Source organism: Empidonax traillii, unplaced genomic scaffold (genome assembly GCF_003031625.1).
Source record: "Empidonax traillii isolate 1590-97213 ecotype Southwest subspecies unplaced genomic scaffold, ASM303162v1 scaffold13:size3042203, whole genome shotgun sequence".
Classification (NCBI taxonomy): Eukaryota; Metazoa; Chordata; class Aves; order Passeriformes; family Tyrannidae; genus Empidonax; species Empidonax traillii.
The window spans coordinates 1,383,947-1,391,939 of NW_020955206.1; the positions used below are offsets into that span (position 1 = coordinate 1,383,947).

General features: G+C 45.0%; 1 long non-coding RNA gene across 1 annotated transcript; it reads right to left on the reverse strand.

Moving 5' to 3' along the window:
- Positions 1 to 1,273: 1,273 nt before the first annotated feature.
- Positions 1,274 to 4,619, reverse strand: LOC114061070. Its single transcript, XR_003572033.1, has 3 exons — positions 4,519 to 4,619; positions 3,646 to 3,759; positions 1,274 to 1,403 (listed from the first exon to the last, which is right to left on the reverse strand). It is a non-coding gene; the product is annotated as an uncharacterized LOC114061070 (long non-coding RNA).
- Positions 4,620 to 7,993: the final 3,374 nt, after the last annotated feature.

Consider the following 7,993-nt stretch of genomic DNA (forward strand, 5'->3'; position numbering starts at 1 on the left):
CTGCCAGCTTGCAAAAAGCCAAACCCAAGCCAAGCCGCATCTCAGGGCCAAAGGCTTAGCAAGGTTAGTCACCAGCAACCAGAGCATCCCAAAATAAACACCAACGTGTTTTTTGTTCCTAGGTTTGATGGTTGCACCCCTTGAGCAGGGACAGCCTGGAACAACCTCCCTGGAGTGTCTCAGAATTTGGTTTGGAGTTAGAAGTAAGGCCTTAAGTCAATTAACCGCTGTTGGAAAAATCCATGCTAGGGAGGACATGGGCAAATTGTGAGAGCACCCACAGCTCACTTTGGTTGGGAGAGCTGGGGATGGTACAGGGGAGGAAAAATCAGGACCTGGAGCTGCATCCCAGAGCAGCACAGAGCAAACCAGCTCTGAAATTGCTGCTGCCCTGTCCTGTACCACTCTTCCTCCTCCTGCTCCTCTCTGTGGGGATGCATCATAGCTGAAGACCAGAGAATAACTGACAATTGCTCTATTTAAAGGACAATTTTAGCCTCTTTTTCTTTTCAGGATCATTGCCAGGCCAGTAACTCTGCTCTCAAAGGGTATTTTAGCAACATGGTTTGTGAAATGCTTCTTCAGGTATTTTGCTGAGCACCCTGATTGCAGATGGATAAGCACAGTGGATCCATTTATGTTCCTTAGCTGGAAGAATGTGTGTCATTTCTGGTGTGAACAGTTCCACTTAACAGCACAGAACTATAATTCCTTAAAAATGTGCTGTTGTCAGATAGAAATCATCATTCCATGGACATTAGCTCTGGTGAAATCCAAAGCAAAATGGTTGATGGTGACAGCAGAGCAGCCTGGGGAACCAAGGGTGATGATGGCACTGCTGTCAAGTGAGGGCTTGGGATTCATGAAACTTGCCTCCTGTTCTGAGCCTCTGGCATTGTCATCCCACCCCAATCCCACATCCATTTCCCTCGTTTCTTCTCTGTGATGTGGAAAAAGCTGTTCACTGTCATGTGTCCCTCATCTTTGGTACAGCAAAATTTGGTTTGTCTCCATCTCATTCCTTTTTTCCCCACAGTGTAATTGTTTAGGCTGGTGCTCATGTATAGAGACATTCATAAAATTTAAAGATTAGAAACCAAATTGTGCCAAGGAGCACATGTTTCCTTAACTTTGAGCCATTGCTGGAGTTGGCTCTGATCTTTCCCATCAGCCACAAACAGGCTTAACAACCTGCAGAACAGTTTTGCTTTTGTCACTTGTTATTTGCAGATCACTTAAAAACAAATCCCACCACGATGGTGAGAGAGAAATACAGAAAAGATTTAGAAGACTGCTTGTTTTAAAGAAAACAAAATTTCACACGGCTCCTTGCTCTGCTGTGTTACTCCTGTAGGCCAGAAGCATCCTGGGTGAGGCTGTTCCAGCGAGGTCTTGTGGTTTTGCTACGAACAACAGACATGGGATAATTACACAAGTAGGTCCCAACCTCCTGCTCCCTCTGATCTCCCATCACATCGAAGTGGTTTGGATCAGGACCAGCACCATAACTCAGGCTGAGGTCCTCTCTGTCGAGGTGAGAATGGGGTTTGTCCCTTTACTGTGTGACACTTGTGATTCTGCAGGTATTTGGATGAGAAGACTCTTGGTAGGAGTTTTTGTTGTCTGAAATCACGTGAAAACTTGGGAGCAATAAGGTAAAATCCTGAGATGTCATTTATTATTTATTAATAGCAGAAGAAAATGATTGAGAAAAATTATAATAGGTAGAAAATTGTTAGTAAAAGTTCTTATTATCACTCTTGTTTTGCCTGCTTAGGTTCTCTTTCCCCCAGGGCTGTCTCCACTTAGCCGTGAAAATATAGGTGTTGGCCTTCAGGGTTAAAATGGATATTTATTATACAACTATAGGCCTGATCCAGATCCACTGAAGTCACCAAAGCCACAGATGTCACCAAATCCATTTGTAATTAATTTCTTTCTTGTGTCCATGACACAACCTCCAGGTACAATCCAAGCTCCATCTGCTTCAAATTATGGATGGGCATTTTTCTTTTGCTTGTATGTGAGTTCAAACAAACATCACAAGGACTTTTGCACCAAAACAAAATAACGAAGGAAGACTAAAAAGAGAGTGAGGAAGGCGAAAATAATTAATTAGGCTGAAAAGCAAAATCAATCATTCCCTTCCTTCTTGACTTTTTAGTGACTAGGTCTGTCAAAGTCTTCTGAAAAGAAAGTGAAACCACCACTGTGCTCCAAAACCCACTAGTTAATAAGTGACTTCAGCTTCATATTGTAAAGGATTTGGGGGGAGACAATGACTTCTTTGGCTCACATATAGACCCTACCAAGTGTTTAGAGTGTCCCAGAAATTTCTGCCTTGGTTAAGAAACCATATGCCCTTACTGAAACACTTTTGCAAAACCGCGAGTAAAATGTAATGAGTTCAGCATTTTCATATCATTCTAATTTTCTTAGCTGATATTTGAGATAAAAGACAAAGCCTGCCTTCGTTTCAGTTCAGAGGACGTTCTGTACTATGGCTTCACTTTTCTGAAATACTGATCAAAGCAGAGCTGTGAAATCTTACTATCCCCTTGCTAACTGCACTGTTGACTTTGTGCATACTTCCAAAATCCCTGTTTCCCCCTAGACCTTTTGACCACCTTATTAAAAGGGAAAAAAAAGCAAGATATTTGCATTTGGTACTGTTCAGTATTTTCTTGCTAGAAACAGCCTTGCCAGGGAGGTGAAACACAATTTTCCTGTTCTATAATTAAAAGAATAAACCTTTTCCATGGTACCTCCAAGCTTGCTCTGCTCTGAAACATGTGTGGTATCATTTTGCCTACTGAGAGGGATGCAGTTCATTAACCTTGGAGACACCCCCCTCATCAAAGAAAGGAGGGAAACGTCTCATGAATTTTCCCCTCAGATTCTCTGATTATATTAATCCCAGAAGATCTGAACTTCATTTTCTTCCCATCTGGGACAAGAATCCAGCAGGGAGAAGTTCAGGGTACCCAAATGTTTCCATAACTGTCTCAAATAACTTCATGCATTTCAGCTCAGCAGCTGTGTAACCAAGTGTGGGGGTGTGGGGCTCCCCATCAGGCTCAATTCATCCCCGTCTCTGGGTTTTCCTGGGAGAAGGAATATTTGGGGAGGGGGCTGAAGGGTCCTGGGATTTGGAATATTTGGGGAGGGGGCTGAAGGGTCCTGGGATAGCTCACCCATCACCTGATGCCATCTGTGTGGAGATGCTTCCTGCTGTGTTTTCCCAACAGTTTTCTCCCTCCATAATTTAGATTTTAAATAAAGAAAGAAAGGAGTCGTGGTGTTGATGGAGTGATGAGACTGTCTGTGAAAGTGTCTTCCAGGCAAGTTTCCCATCAGGGAAGGGACCAGCTGGACCAGTTAGACAGTGGGTGGTTTGAGGTGACTCTAAAATGACTCTGCTGCTCTTGGGGTGGTTTTCTGCAATGGCCATGGGGTTTGCAGACCTACAGGAAACCATAATTTTCATTTCAGCAAATTTAACATCCTGGGGGACACCCTCACGAGTGGGGGTGATGATTCAGGAGCTGGATGGCAATGCCAGGAAACACACATGAATGTTGTATGGGGTCTAACACCTCAGATGGGGCATCTGCACAAGAGCTTTGGGTGCACGGGCACCCTCACCCATAGCAGGGGACTCGTCTACACACACGTGCAGGGGGTGACTGGGGGAGCTGACAGTGTGTTCAGCTTGTTTCTGTGGTCTCTGAACATCAGCCTTGAAGTCAATCTTCTTTCCTGGAGGAAAAAAAATAGTAGTTTTGACATTCCAAGAAATCCCAAAGGGAAAAATACTGAAAATTAAATGGGTTGGTCTCCGTCCAACTCACTTACTCATGGGAGATAAATGATTTCGTATGCTAATGACCATTCCCTCAAATCTCTGACATTTTCTTACAATGTACTTAAGTACAGTTTGTTTTGCTTTCTGTCTCCACAACAATTAGAAAGATTTATATTTTATTGCTCCAGTTATGTTTGCCAGGACCACACTTCCTTTCCTTTTTAAAGGCACAGTGATATTGTGTGGTACAAGGCGCACAACAGAGCTTTCTGAACAGCTAAAATGAAAATAAACAAGGCTGAACTTATCTTGTGGAAGAGGGCAGACACTTTCTCTCGGCACAGCGAAGCCAATAAAGGCTTCTGGCTCTTTTCTCCTCGACAGATCAGTACACACAGAATCAGCAGCAGTTCATAAGCAAGACAACTCTGTCACCTTTTGTGATAACTTAAAATTAATTCCCCCTTCCAATGTGATTATGAAGGGCTAAAACCTGCCACCTTTCCAGGCGCTTCTGGTGGTAGGGGCTGATTCCTTCAGTCCTACTGTTTGGCAAAGGGATGCATGTGGAGGAGAGACTCCTGTGTTGGTGCAAGCTGGTGGAAGAACAAAGTCCCACTGTGTTCAGGGGCAGGTAGCACAAACGATGATTGTTCCCAGTGACACCTTTCCCTGCCTCCTCCACCCGTCTCCCAGCCCTCTGAGTGACTCACATCCCATTGGGGAAGACCCATGGGAGGAGGAGAACTTTTGTTTGTGGCCTCCCTGCTGACTTTGCCAACCAGGATGCCGGTGCTAAATTAGCATTGCTGGGTTGAGACTGCAGGGAATGGAGCTGAGGTCACAATGTTTCAGCCTGGAAACCAGATAACCCTGGGTTGCAGTGGTGCTTTGCCCACAGCTGCGTGAGGAGCCTTTTCTACTGCCCTGTGTCTGCCACGTCAGAGCAGCTCAGCACCACCAGAGGTGCTGAGCCCCTGTGATCCTTCTGTGGCCCATTAGGACCCCACTGCCTGCTACTAACTACAAAATCTCACAGAAACACAGAATATGCTGAGTTGGAAGGAACACGAGTATCATTGAGTCCAACCCTTAGCCCTGCACAGACCACCCCCAAGAGTCACACCATGTGCCTGAGAGTGTCATCCAAACGCTCCTTGAGCTCTGGCAGCCTTGGGGCTGTGCCCACTGCCCTGGGGAGCCTGTTCAGTGCCCAACCACCCTCTGGGGGAAGAACCTTTTTCTAATATTCAACCTAAACCTGTCCTGACACAATTTGAGGCCATTCCCTGGAATGCTATCACTGGTCCACGCAGAGAAGAGATCAGTGCCTGCCCCTCCTCTTCCCCTCACAAGGAAGTTGTAACTGCAGTGAGGTCTCCCCTCAGTCTCCTCCAGGCTGAACAGACCAAGTGCCCTCAGCTGCTACTCACACGGCTTCCCCTCAAGGCTCTTCACCATCTTCGTTGCCCTGCTTTGGATTCTCTTTAATGACTTCATATCTATGCTTTTATCACTTTATGCCCCATGTCGTTTCAAAAGCATCATCCCCTTCTGCTGGTGTGGCAGAGAGCAGGGTGGTCAAAGACATCCTGATTCACTGACCAGGACTGGCTGCCCGAGCCGTGGGCAGTGACCGTGGGAGCATTGCTGGTGCTCTGGAGCACAGACCTCACCAGGGGTGGCCGTGTGTGTGAACTGGCTTCACAGCTCAGCTCCAGCCAAAAATGGGCTGCTAACAATGACCCCACTGCAGGTCAGACCCAGTCTTGTTTGTACAGACAGGGAGAATCCACTGGTTGTGGCTTTCTTGGGAATCATTTGCAGTCCATGAGTAATGTGGACCACAAGATTAAAAAAAAAAAAAAATAAAAAGGGAGTCTTAAAAAAGAAAGGAGAAAAGACAGTGGGATCACTGTTTTCTGCTATGTGCTATGGACACCTTAAACAACACCATTACCAAAAGTCTCTGTTGAAATGAGCTCTACCAGGAAATAGAAAGCCTGGTGAAAAATTATGTCTATAGATCCTTCTCTTTCAGGATCATCACCATTTGCATGGGTTTCATCAGAAAAATTTGAGGTGGTGGTGACTGCAGTCTGTGACAAACCTTTCCCCTCTTATTCAAACAGGTTCAAGCACTGTCAGTAGTTGGGAAACTGCATCATAACTGGATGCAGTTCTTAACATCTTAGCTACCCCCTGTCTGAAATGTACATTATTTAGGCTAAGGAATGTGCATTGTATATCCTATATTATATATCCTTTATCATAATTTTCTCTGTGGTTCGTATTGACGGACTCAGACCCAGAAATTTAGGTTTTGATTCCTGGCCCCTTCCTTAGACTTCCTGTATGACCTTGGGAAAGTGTCCTTATGCTTCCATTTATCACTCAGTACTTTGGGAAAAGGAAATAAGAGCACAGGATACTCTTTTGTGGGATGCTAAAGCTTATTGCCAAAATTTGAATGAGAAAAAATGCCGATCACTTCCACAGCTGATGAAAGAGCAGAGGGATGCCATGAAGCATGTTCAAAACTTTAATAATTCCCAGTGGTTCTAAAGATATTTTGGTTTTCTCACCACTAGTCAGCCTTCCTCTGCCATTTGTTCCTGGTGTCTTCCAACAATTCCTTGTGCAGTGCTCATCGCATTGTCTTCATCTGGTGCCAGCTGAAAAATGCAGTCATAATAAAGATATTTTATTTCAAAGCTTCACTCTCTGCTCATGGCCAGAATGTCTGAGTATCTTCCACTGTGTTTCTGCTAATAATAATAATAATAATAATAATAATAATAATAATAATAATAATAATAAAAGGCAATTTGAAGGAGTGTCCTCAGCTTGTGTTCAGTCTAAGCTCTGCTTATTTGAGATGGCTTAGGGAGGAGAGAGGATTTTATTAATTGGATTCCACAGGTCAAGGTGTGTTGTTGGCAACACCTGCCCCATGGGCTTGACACAGAGTGGGCTCAGGGGTCTTCAACCCCACTGGCACAACATGTGATGGTGACAGTTCCCTGTGATGTGGCTGTGGCTTCCGCTTCCCGTCCTCCCCCCTTGGTGGGAGTGTGGCCAGGCCACCACTGCAGGCAGCATCACCATTCAACAGAACAATAAAGTCTGGGCTCCTATTCCCGAAGGGAAAACGTAAATTGTAAGATCTTTCCTAAAAATATGGATTATGAAAGTGCATCCATTTCTATTGTTTTGGTGAAACGTTGTGTTAACTGAGCTTAATCAAACGCACATTATTTGTCTCCGTGGATGAAATTCTCTGGCCTGTGTTACCCAGGTCAAAGCAGATGATCTAATGGTCCCTTTGGGCTTAAAATTCCCTGAAACAATGAAACATGGGTTTCATTAATGGATCTAGACATTTGGAATAATGAAGTATGAACTACACATATCCTTATAATAGGTCTTTCAGATTCCTATGGCATTTGTCCATCTTTTTGCCAGACTGCAGTTTGTGGAGTGAGGCAGGGCCCTGATCTCTCTCCCTTGGGAACAAACTTCTGACCCAGCTTTGTCTATTGAAAGGCAGATGTCTGCACTTAAGGGTTGGACTTGTGGCCCCTTGCAACTCAGAATATTCTGGGATTCTGGGATTCTGTAATTGTGACCTTCCAGTACCTGAAGAGAGTCTACAAAAAGATGGAGAGGGACTTTTTACAGGGACCTGGAGTGCCAGGGCAAGGGGGAATGGCTTCTCCCCCATTGGCAGAAAGCAAGTTTTTGATTAGATATTAGGAAGAAATTCTTCCCTGTGAGCATAGTGAGGCCCTGGCACAGGTTGCCTAGAGAAGCTGTGGATGCCCGTGTTCAAGGCCAGGTTGGATGGGGCTTGGAGCAACCTGGTCTGGTAAAAGATGCCCCTGCCCTAGAAGATCTTTAAGGTCCCTTCCAACCCAGGCCATTCTATGGCAATTCCAGGATAAGATGATTCCTGAAAATACAATCCCTAGGTATCTACTTGCATCCAATGAAGCATTGCTGGCTTGTTCCACTTCCATAATTCCATGGAACAAGACCCTTTGTGCTTCTCTTGGTTCATCACTGAAGGGGGGAAGGAGAAGAGAAAGCAATTACAACTTGGCAGACATGGGGTTAAGGGTGAAGACATTCAGCAGTGAATGCCACCAGCAACCGATGGCACCAGGGGACACTGCAGCCATCACCTCA